The 11,592-nt window shown below is 47.2% G+C and overlaps 1 pseudogene; it reads left to right on the top strand.

Annotated features, from left to right (window-relative positions):
* The first annotated feature begins 699 nt into the window (after window positions 1–699).
* LOC144365139 (RNA exonuclease 1 homolog pseudogene) lies at window positions 700–2,574 on the top strand (annotated as a pseudogene).
* Window positions 2,575–11,592: the final 9,018 nt, after the last annotated feature.

Here is an 11,592-nt window from a genome sequence, read left to right as displayed (position 1 = left end):
GAGCAGAAAGCCGACAGGCCAAGACTCATTCTCAGAGAGGTACTCAGAACTTCGGAAGGTGGCTAGGGAGGCAGTTTATCACACTTAGCATCTACTCTGGGTTTTGGGTGTTCTATCCAGTACAGACAGCAAGTGGTACACAACACTTCCTGAAAGGCTCCAGGATTTCATTTTTTCTTTCTTTCTTTTTTTTTTTAAAGAGAGAGTGAGAGAGGACAGAGAGAGAGAGAGAATTTTTTAATATTTATTTTTTAGTTCTCGGCGGACACAACATCTTTGTTGGTATGTGGTGCTGAGGATCGAACCCGGGCCGCACGCATGCCAGGCGAGAGCGCTACCCCTTGAACCACATCTCCAGCCCCAGGATTTCTGTCATTAAGGCGGAACCCTCGAGGAGGGGCATATAACTGCCCTTAGGCAGGCCAGAGACCAACAAGGAGGTGTGTGACCATGGCGCCAGACCTGTGGGTCATGAGACAATGAGGGTTGGGAGGCTATAGAATCTGCAGGAAGGTGGGTTGGGGTGTGTGTGTGTGGGGGGGGGCGGCGATTGTATGTAGTGAGTTCTCTGGGAAAAGTTCAGGGTAGAGAACCTGGCTCTGAGCTTGGAAAGCAGGAGGTCTTCTCTGACTCAGACCCCGCCCTTTTCCTACAGGTGAGAGGCAGGGCCTCAGGCCTCTGTGGTTTGGCTCCAAGGTGATGGACTTAGGTGCACACAAAGACAGGAAGGCCCGGGATTCCCCGCCCACCCTGGGCTATAAGAGGGCTGAGGGGCAGGGCCTGGCCTTTATTGCTAGGAGCCAGGCAAGGAGAGCAGCCCCAATCGAGAGAGCTGCAGGACTTGGAGACACCATGATCCGAAAGCCTAGCGCCCAGGACTCCTTCTCAGCCAGGTGCCCAGAAGCTCAGAGGGCGGCTAGGGAGGCAGCTTTGCCCAGCCAGCATGGATCCTGGCCCCGTGTCATGCCCAGGGAAGCCCACACCTGCGCCAAGGCTCCAGGATTTCTTGTCATCAAGACGGACCAGCCCAGGAGGGGCCCAGCTCTACCCCCGGGCTGGCCCAAGCTCAATCAGGAGGTGTATGACCCTGGCGCCAGGCTTGCCCAGAGGAAAGAGGGCTGCTGGCTGCTGCCAGCCCAGCCACCGAGCGAGAAGTCCACTTCTTGGCCAGTCGTCGTCTTCTTGCCGCCCGTGGAAAAGAGGAGGAGGAACTTCCTGGTAGACAACCCAGGCTTCGCCAGAGCCATCACCAGTAGCGAGAGGACCTATAGGAGCAGCAGCGGCCAGTCTGATAATGGTCCACAGCTCAGCAGTGGGCCACAGATGTGCCCGCTCTCAGGAGCGGAAAGCAAGCTCCCCACCGTGGCCTCCAGGCGAATAGGTCGTGGGACATCATTGGGGAAATTCAGGAAAGCCACCGTGAACAGAGCCTCCGAGGGACGGATTTCCACGGCCCTGCGCCAACGCTACTTCAGCCTTTTCCTGGCGGAGTGTCACAAGTTCTCGCGGCCCCAGGAGGCGGTGGAGACTGCGTGGAGCGAGGAGCAGATGGCTTACCACAGCAGCCCCAGCGAGGACATGTACGTGCGCCTGGCCCTGAAGGTGCTCAGGAAGCTGAGGGGTCTGGTGCCCAGCGCGGTGCCGGGTCTGCACAGGGCAGCCCTGTACAGCCGCCTCCGGGACTACGTGCTGAGCCAGGAGCAGCTCCACGGGCACGGCTACCCCTTCCCCCACCCGCAGAAACCGGGGGCCGCCTTGCTCTTGGGCGCGCTGGAGGAGCCCAGGCACGGGCTGAGGACCTGCTGCCGCTGTGGCTCCCAGTACGCCGTGTCCTCCTCGGGCGGCTGTGTCAGCGCCGACCCGTGTCACTATCACTGGGGACGGCTCCAACACCAACCCGTGGCCGCTGGCTGGCAGAGCCGCTACTCCTGCTGCTTCGCGCCTGCGGGCTCCAGGGGCTGTGAGGTGGCCAGGCGACACGTCCGGGATGGCAGGAAGGAAGACCTGCAAGGATTCGTGAGGACCCTGGAGAAACCCTTGAGGGAGGACGCCCACCCAGGAGTCTACGCCCTGGACTGCGAGATGTGCTACACCACACACGGGCTGGAGCTGACGCGCGTCACCGTGGTGGACACCGAGATGCGGGTGGTCTACGACACCTTCGTCAAGCCCGACAACCAGATCGTCGACTACAACACCAGGTTTTCCGGGGTCACCCAGGACCACCTGGCCTCCTGCCGCACCAGGCTGCCCCACGTGCAGACTGCCCTGCTGAGCCTGTTCAGCGCCGACACCATCCTTATCGGACACAGCCTCCAGTGCGACCTGCTGGCCCTGAAGCTCATCCACCACTCCGTGGTGGACACGGCTGTGCTCTTCCCGCATCCCCGCGGCCTCCCCTACAAGTGCTCCTTGCGCAGCCTCACGGCCCGCTACCTCAGCCGCAGCATCCAGACCAGCGCCAGCGGACACAGCCCTAGGGAGGACGCCAGCGCCTGCATGCACCTAGTGTTCTGGAAGTTGCGAGAAGATTCCGCCCACAAGGACACCCTCGGACCCCTGCCCTCCGTCTGACCCGCTCTCCTGCACCTCTTCTGGCCTCGCCTCGGACTCGGGCCTCCACCGAAAACTGCAGGAAGTCTCCAGAGCCAACCCCCTCCACTTCCTCAAGACACACGGGGACGGGCCCAGGAGGAGACACAACCAAAAGCTCAGACTCACCCCTAGCTGCCCCTTTCCATGGATTCCCCCGTCCCTGTCCTCCTTGGATACTGCTCTCCACTGCAACTGGCTCCCAGCCAGGTGCCAGCTGCACATCCCACTGCTCCCTACCCCCCCCACCCCCCCAAACACACACATTCCGGGAACCCCCAGAGACCCGGAGGGCTTCTGCTCCTCTGTGTGGAATGCAGGGATGGAGAATGGGTGGAGGCTGGGCTGGGGCAGGGCTTCTTGAGGCCGCCCTGGGGTTGTGCTTTCCTACTTTGGGATGCTGTGTTGCTTGGAAAGGGAACCTGCCTGGCGCTGTCCACAGTTACCTCCCTCCAGCTGGGGGAGCAAGGCGGCATGGCCGCCTTTCCTCTTGGGGCTGTGAACTTTCACCCCCGCCCCATGCCACCCCCGAGAAAGCGGGGTCTCGCCTCTGACAACGCACTGGAGCAGAGCTGAGGAAACTCCGCTGCCAGTCCCAGAACTCTCTCATGAACCCATACCAGGGAACAGCTTGTCTTACTCCTTCTTAGAGAAGCTCCCGGGACGATTGCCCACGGGGACCTGGAGACCTCCTTGGCCTAGGAACCGCCGCCACTCCCCGTCAGAGGAGATCCCCGATCACCCCAAGTGCCAACGAACATTGGTTCCAAATGACTCGTGCCCATTTCTTTTTTTCTAATAAAACCCCTCCACTTTCCTTGGTTCCCTCCCATCCCACCCGGCCCCTTGCCTATTTGTCCCGAATCGCTGTGTGATTTTGCAACCTCCGATAAAATTTGGTGGATGAGAAACTTGTCTCTCTGCTTCTGTTGGCATTTGACAGGGGATGGAGGTGGGGGAGTCGGCCAGACCGGGAGTCAGCTAGGAGCCTCGGAGGCATAGGGGGCCGAGAAAGGAGATCAGCCTGAGCCTCTCTGGTCTCTCAGGGACGGGGCTGCACTGGGGCTTCCAGAATTGGCCTCTCCAAGCCTACTTGGCCTCCGGCGACCTGGGCCGACCAAGCCAGCCGAGCCCTCACCAGATGAGATCCCACACCCTCCGCTTTCTGGAAGCCCCCAGAAACTGCCAGTTCTGGGCACGGTCTTCCCTCTCAGGGGGAGCTCTCGGGACCACCTCTGCCCCAGGGCGGGGACAGAAGAAATGGATGGGGAAGAGAAGTGTGGGAAAGGCAGAGCCAAAGGCCCAGGAAATGGACTTCCCGGGAGGGGGAGGGAGAGACAACAGGATTTCGGGGGGGGGGGGGGTGTTGTCACTTTGTGGGCGACAACTGAAGAATTCCTGCCCTTTGGCTGCGGGCACACAGGTGTTCGCCACGGGATTTCTTCTCATCCTCTGCACCTTGCTGGACGTTTACTCATGAGGGAAATTTCAGTCCTAAAGCGCTCTCACTCCGTTCTGCGGGGGCTCATCGTTTAGGGTTACCGGGATGATCTTTTTCTGGGCTACCACGAATGGAACTCAGGGGCACTCCACCACCGAACCACATCCCCGGTCCTTGGCATCCTCTGAGAGGCAGGGGCTCACTGACTTGCCTGTCACCTTGCCCTCACTCAGGCCGCTTTGCAACTCATGATCCTCCTGCTTCAGCCTCCCGAGCCCCTGGGATTCTAGGTGGAGGTCATCCCGTTGCCTGGGGGTACTCAGGATTCACCTGAGGGTTTCAACTGCACCCACCTGGGGTGTGACTACCTCGGAAGAGCAAGGTTTCAGCCGCACAGAAACCAACTGTGGAACACAGGCTGCGCTTCCGTTCCTCAGAGCCAGTGCGGTGCAAGTTAGAAGGACAAATTAGAAGGAAGACCATACTGTCATAGACCCGGTCAGCACATCAACTTAAAACGGATCTGCACTGAGCTTTCACAGGTGCATGAAGAATTATTAACACTGAACAGAAGATTCTTCACTGTCACGGATCCCCTGGCCAATATATTTCACAACCTGGTGATTTTCACCAAAACCACACCTCTAACATTTGCACAAGTAGACATAGACACACATAGAGTATCTTTCCTTCTTTTCTTCATTTCTCTCTCTTTCTCTTTCTCTCTCTCTGTTTCTCTCTCTCTCTCTCTCTCTCTCTCTCTCTCTCTCTCTCTCTCTGGTACTGAGTATTGAAGAGCCAACTGTGTGCCAACGGTGGAGTAAAGTGGCAGCCTGTCCCTCAGAAAGGCATCGCTATGAAACCTCTCTTTCATCTTTTAACGTCACAGAGCCTACCTCCCCCACAAGTGACCCTTGTCCCCTGCCTACCAAGGTCCTTGTTTGGTTTCACTCCTATTTCAGGTATCATTCCTTGGGCAGTATTCAGAGTAGTGACGTTGATCCCTCGTCCCTCCAACACTGGGGGCTGGAAAGTTCTTCCTGAATTAGGGCCATGGCAAAGAGCAGTGAAATGATGGTAATGGGTGTGAGATCTCTTCCCGTCCTGATCTTCCCAAATGGAAGCATTTCTTGCAACAAAGCCACCGTGGCCCTCTCTTCAGACCCCAGAGGATGGAATCGCTGTGATTTTTTGCAATCTCCAAGAAAATTTGGTGGATGAGAAACTTGTCTCTCTGCTCCCGTTGGCATTTTACAGGGGATGGATATGGGGGAGTTGGCCAGACTGGGAGTCAGCTAGGAGCCTTGGTGTCTTAGGTGTCGGAGAAAGGATATTCTGCCTAGAGTGATTCTGAGCCTCTCTGGTCTTGGGTTTCTCCCAAGAAATTCAGACATGCTTGGAAATCAATTTCAGTTCATCATCATTCCTTTGTCTTCATGCTTTAGTTTTAAGACTGTTGAATTTTTGGTGTGTAAAAGATATTCAGATAAAATATCCACCAAAATCTTCACAAGGCAGCACTGGAGCTTTGAAAAATTACTCTAGGAGATATCTTATCCATTAGCTAAAAGGTGATAAGATGAAATATGATTGGATAACAAGTTTGGTACATAGGAAAGAAAAACAAGGACTGAGATATGACTTTAAAGAATACCAATTTTGGTGCAAAGAGAAAAAAGATTACATTTTCAGAGAAAGAGCAATCTGGGGTAAGAATGGAACATTGTTCCAGATGACATAAAGAAAAAATTTCCAAGAATAATTCATTACTTATCAAGGGATAAAATGATAGAGAAATAAAGTGTTTTAGTCAGCTTTTTTGCTGCTATGACTACAGGACCCAAATAGCACAACTGTAGAGGAGAAAAAGTTTATTTGAAGGCTTATGGTTTCAGAGGTCTTAGTCCACAGAAGGCTGGCTCCATTTCTCAGGGCTTCAGGTGAAGCTGAACATTGTGGAAGAGTGTGGCATAGGGAAGCAGCTCACATGGTGGAAAGAAAGCACACACATGATGAGGGCCACACCCAAGGTAAGATGGTGCCTGGCTGTATGCTAGGAGGAGTGGTTTGTGAGCCAATGCCAGTGAGCCATTATGTTGATGAGCATTCCTAAATGACTGACCGCTGTGTCGAGATGATGTCGATTAAATTAAACTGTGTGTAATTAGTTGGGTATTTGTACCTCTGTGATCCGGCAGAGAGGCGGCTCCTGCTACCCTGGGTGCCCGCTACTTTGAGTTTGCTCAGTTCACACTGAGTTCACTGGCAATAAAGTAGTTCCCGCTTCAACCTTCAAGTTGCTCTCAACTCTGGGTTATTTTGCCCAGTCAGACTTTGGCACGCACACACATACACACACACACACACACACACACACACACACATGAGAGAGAGAGAAAGAGAGTCCACTTTCCAGATAACAACTACATACCCAAAGCCATACTCCAATTCCCACTTCCTCCATCGATACTCTACCACTTCAGTTACCAGTCAGTTAATCCCTATCATGGGATTAAATCACTGATTTAGTTAAGGTTCTTATAACCCAGTCATTTCTCCTCTGAACCTTTTTGCATCATCTCACATGTGAGCTTTTGGGGGACACCTCACATCCAAACCATAACAGAAAGAAGAACATTATTAATATAAATATGTTGCATTTTTCCCTTGGAAAGCCCTTGGTGATGGTTCAGAGTTGATTCTAAAGAAGAGCGAAGAGAGAAAGCAGATTGCTAGGATTAAAGGGTTAAGTCATCCTAGATAAAGCAAAGGCATCAAGTATAAACCATACTGTTGAGATGCAAAATGGTTAACCCAAAAGTGATTGAATAGTAGTTTTAAATCAGAGGAAATCCCAAGAGGTCATTCATTTTGGTGTGGATTGTGTTGTAAGAGTTTCTTGAGGCATGAGTGAAAGGCATCTACCAATGAGAACAAAAGCTCAACCAATGCAACACGTGCTGGCTGAACAAGCTCTGACTTTAAAGACTGACAGAACTTAGGTCATTCATTTTGGTGTGGATTGTGTTGTAAGTTTTTCTTAAGGCATGAGTGAAAGGCATCTACCAATGAGAACAAAAGCTCAACCAATGCAACACGTGCTGGCTGAACAAGCTCTGACTTTAAAGACTGACAGAACTTAGCATGTCTATAAGAGGAGAAAGACGCAGTGAAGGAACAAAAAAATGGAAACATATGAGATCAAGTAGATCACAGATTGAATGACTTTATGGAGGAGGTTTAAAGAAATAGTGGAAAAGAAAACATAGTGATGTGAGTCAAAGGAAAAAAAGGAACAGATTTTGCATGCAGTAGAAGAAAATAAAAACTAAAGGTAAAGAGGAAGATGAAGTTACAGGGACAGAGTGACAGCAGAGTTATCTGAGCACCCATTGGATGACAAACACAGGGGTTATCTGCTTCTACTGGGGGAGATGTGAGGAGACTGAAGGTTGAAAGCATAGAAAATCTAAAACAGTTGCTATGAAGAAAGCAAAAAAGAATTTTAAAAGCAATGAATAAAGAAAAGGATTGACAAGTAGCATTAAGAACCCAAATGAGGTCAAATAGCATGAATTTGCAGTGGACCAAGTCTGCATAGTTCTGTGATTTTCTGTAACACCAAGAAGGTTACATCATCTTATCGCCTCATCAATTTTCCTCAATGCATACTTTCCTTTTCAATTTTTTTCCAGTCCACTTTTAAGTGAATCCAAAACTGAGTTAAAAATGTATAATATTTTATGAAAACCTACAGGGCATAATAAAAGAAAGATGAAATTATATCTACCCAATATAGTATATTCAATTTTCCCTCTCTGATTCTTATGCTCACAGTATAATACTAGTAGATAGTCAAATGAATACTCTTGCTTATTCAAGTAAAATTCTAGAAAATATGGTTACTTAATTATCATCATACATTTAAAATGTTAATCTCATTGCTTAATTTAACTGATATTCATATTTTATTCCAGGGGTTGGCAAGCTAAGTCTTGTTCACCATCTGTTTTTATATGTTTAATTTATTGAAACAAATCAAAAGCATTTCATAATATGTGAAATTATATGAAATCCAAATTTCAGTATCCATGAATAATTTCATTGAAACACGTTTTTGCTCATTATTCTCATTTTTTTTTTGTACCAGAGATTGAACCCATGAACGCTTAACCACTGAGCCACATCCCCCAACCCTATGTTGTATTTTATTTAGAGACAGGGTATCACTGACTTGCTTAGGGCCTCAATCTATTGCTGAGGCTGGCTTTGAATGCATGATTCTCATCTCAGCCTCCCAAGCCTCTGAGATATTCTCATATTTTCTATGGCTACATTTGAAGTATGAGAGCAGCATTGAGTATTTTTGTAAGAGAGATTATATGGCTCACAAAACCTGAAATATTTACTAGTCAATCTTTTAGAGAAAAAGTTTGCCAACCCTTGTCCCATTCATCCAGTGAACCAATAGTCATTGAGCATCTACTGTCCATGAGAGACTGTGAGTGTATGATAAATGGAGATTACATTATCTTGATAGTAGTAGAGTCTTGGGAGGTTACGTTATTTTGATATCCCAGAGACTTGGGAGGCTGAGGCAGGCCAGCTTTGGCAAGTTAGGGGGGACCTAAACAACTTTGTGAGACCTTGTCTCTTGAAACATAAAATAAAATAAAAAGGGCTGAGGATGTGGCTCAGTGGTAAAGTATCTCTGAGTTCAATCCCTACTACTAAAAAAAAAAAAAAAGCATATTGACTGTAAAGTTGATGAGTTGGAGAACATTTTGCCAGTCCTTCTCCATTCTGGTGTTCAAATTATTCAGTTGTGTCCCATCCTAATTGCTTTTACCTGGCTTCTGAATTTTTCTGTGTGTTTACATTCCTGTTTTGATATTCTTCTAATTTGGATTCTAGGTTAGGAGACATAATGTAAAAGGGAAAAATAAACAGTACAAATTCCTTCCTTCAGAGGAAGGAATAGTGTGGGTAGAGATGAAGTTAGAGGAGGCTTTATAAAAGAATCAAGGTCAAGAGCAAGAAAGATGTGGGATGATAGTGCACTCTGAATTCATAAGTCAGTGTTTGTTTTAACTTGGATAATTAGCATAATAACTTCCAGGAAGATATTTCAGGTCGTGTTTAGGTACACATACATTCACACACCTCATAAAATTGCTTTTGGCATTAGCCATTAGTCTATAGAACATGTGTTCTGTCCTCTACCAGCATAAAAATAGCTCACATTTATGGAGCACACTCTGAAAAAAATTGAAATCTTTTTAAGCACCAAACCACACACCACACACACACACACACACACACACACACACACACACACACACACAAATCCTTCATAAATTCTCCAAACTCTATATATCAACACTTCATTGACCAAGAATAACCTGTAACATACTGATCTTGTTTGTATTTTTTTGCCACATTTTTCAAAGAAATTGATATATTTTTTTTCTAGATGGTTCAAATGATCAGAGCATTCAGTATGTTTCGAATTAATTATGATTGAACTCAGCCAAAATACATGCCTTCCCTGTGAGGTATGCGTAGCACTCTCTTTTCAATACTTAAAAACCCCAAATATGGGGACCAAATAAAACAATAGCTTTGTTTAAGTGTTTCCAAAGATTTATGTTTTCAAATTTAAAAGGTTTTCTAATGAGGGTGATCTAGATGTCCAAACTTCCCTCAAGGGTAGGGGATGCAGATTTGTTGGGAAAAGTGTTCATGGGTGCATTGGGGTGACCTGCAGCATGAACTACTAGGAGTGAAGACAGGATAAAGGTTGAGGACAAACCTTGTTTATAGAGATGACTAAACTCCCATATGCATGGTCTGTGAACTAGCCAATGAGCTGAAGGTACTTCTCTTGGATGCCTAACACATTGCTTTTTCTTGGATTGAACACATGGGGTAAGAAATCAGAGAAATCATTAGTGGTAAGAAAAGCTGAGCAACACTCCCTGTAATGTCCAGACAGTCTCTGGTTAGACCAACTCCTCAAAATATCATCTTAATTAACTAATTCAAAGTTGAATATAGTAGTCCACTCTACCACTTCCTGTCTTTAAATTTACCTTGACATAACTATATGGTTCTCAGTCTTTTGAAATTCTAACTCTCCACCTGGCCCTTATCTGGTAAATCCTATTCGTCTTTTCATGACAACTCGATTTGCACTTCCTTTGAATGGACCGTCCTAGGCTGGCTTTGGTAATCCTTGGTGCTTCCATAAAATCTTGTCAGTGAATCTCAAGTTCTGGTGTCTATCAAAATTACCTGGAAAACACTGAAGATAGAATTTTTAGGTCTCCTTCAGGCTGTATAAATTAGAATTTCTGGATGCAGAACAAAGAAATATTTTTGTGGCAACTGCCAGTGATTATGATGTACATGAATAATTGGGGACATACGTGGTTATATTTACTGTGATCATCTCTGTATATATCTTCCCATTGCCTCAATTAAACACTCTTTCATGGAAGAGACAATGTTTTGGCCACCTCTTTGTGTGTCCTTGGTGTCACTCAGTTGGATTCAAATCCCATCCACCTGGCTCCAGAGCTGGAGCTTTTCAAACTATATTGCCCCACTCCAGTCATCTCTGTTCTCTGGTCATCTGTGTGTGAGAACAGAAATAAGAAGGCACAGCATTGATTGATTGAGTGATTGATTTTTGATACTGGGGATTGAACCCAGGACCACTTAAGCCTAAGCCACATGTCCAGCTCTTTTTTAATTTTCATTTTGAGTCAGGGTCTTGTTAAGTTACTAAGGGGCTCCTAAGATGCTGAGGTTGGCCTCCAACTTGCAATCCTCCTGCCTCAGCCTTCCAAGTCCCTGGCATTATAGGCATGTGCCACAAACCCATGCTCGGGGCATAGCTTTTATTGATCTCAGCTGAGACCTAACACTCAGGTCCAGACCAATTTTTTTGTAGCTCTGTGCATGTTGACAAATTATTGTAAAATCTCTGGGAATATTGACATTGGGGCTACAAATAAATTTTAACAAGTAGGTGAATTCACAATCATGGCATCTGTGGATAACAAGAACTGACTTACTGTGTATATAAAAACAGCTACAAAATCTTGGTCATGTAAACATCTACCCATCCACTCATTCACTGTGTATCACTACATCTCACAAGCAAGCATTGGTACACTTGGCCAGTCATATTGATGTATTTGAGTCACAAAGATTTGAAGAGTTTTGCCAACTGTTATAGTTTTGCTTTTCTCATTTGTTTGGAGGTCATCAGATGTGTATAAGTTGATTCCAGCTATTTCCATAGCTCAGTTTGAGAGATGAAGTAATGACATTTGGCATAAACATTAAAGGTTAACTAGCTTCATATAACCTTGAACCATCAGAATATTATTCCAGACAACTTGGACTTAAGAGCAGTTGGAAGAACGCAACAAATCACAAAATTGGAGTCAGTGACAATTTCTCTGGTGGAAAATCATTTAGGTATAAAATCCATTGTCTTAGATTGTGCCTATGTGCCTTCATACGTTTGGAAAAAATAATTATTTGGAACA

The sequence above is a fragment of the Ictidomys tridecemlineatus genome, chromosome 6, assembly GCF_052094955.1.
Source record: "Ictidomys tridecemlineatus isolate mIctTri1 chromosome 6, mIctTri1.hap1, whole genome shotgun sequence".
In the NCBI taxonomy this organism is placed as follows: Eukaryota; Metazoa; Chordata; class Mammalia; order Rodentia; family Sciuridae; genus Ictidomys; species Ictidomys tridecemlineatus.
Note: the sequence above shows the minus strand (reverse complement) of the source record. Positions and strands in the feature narration are given on the sequence as shown.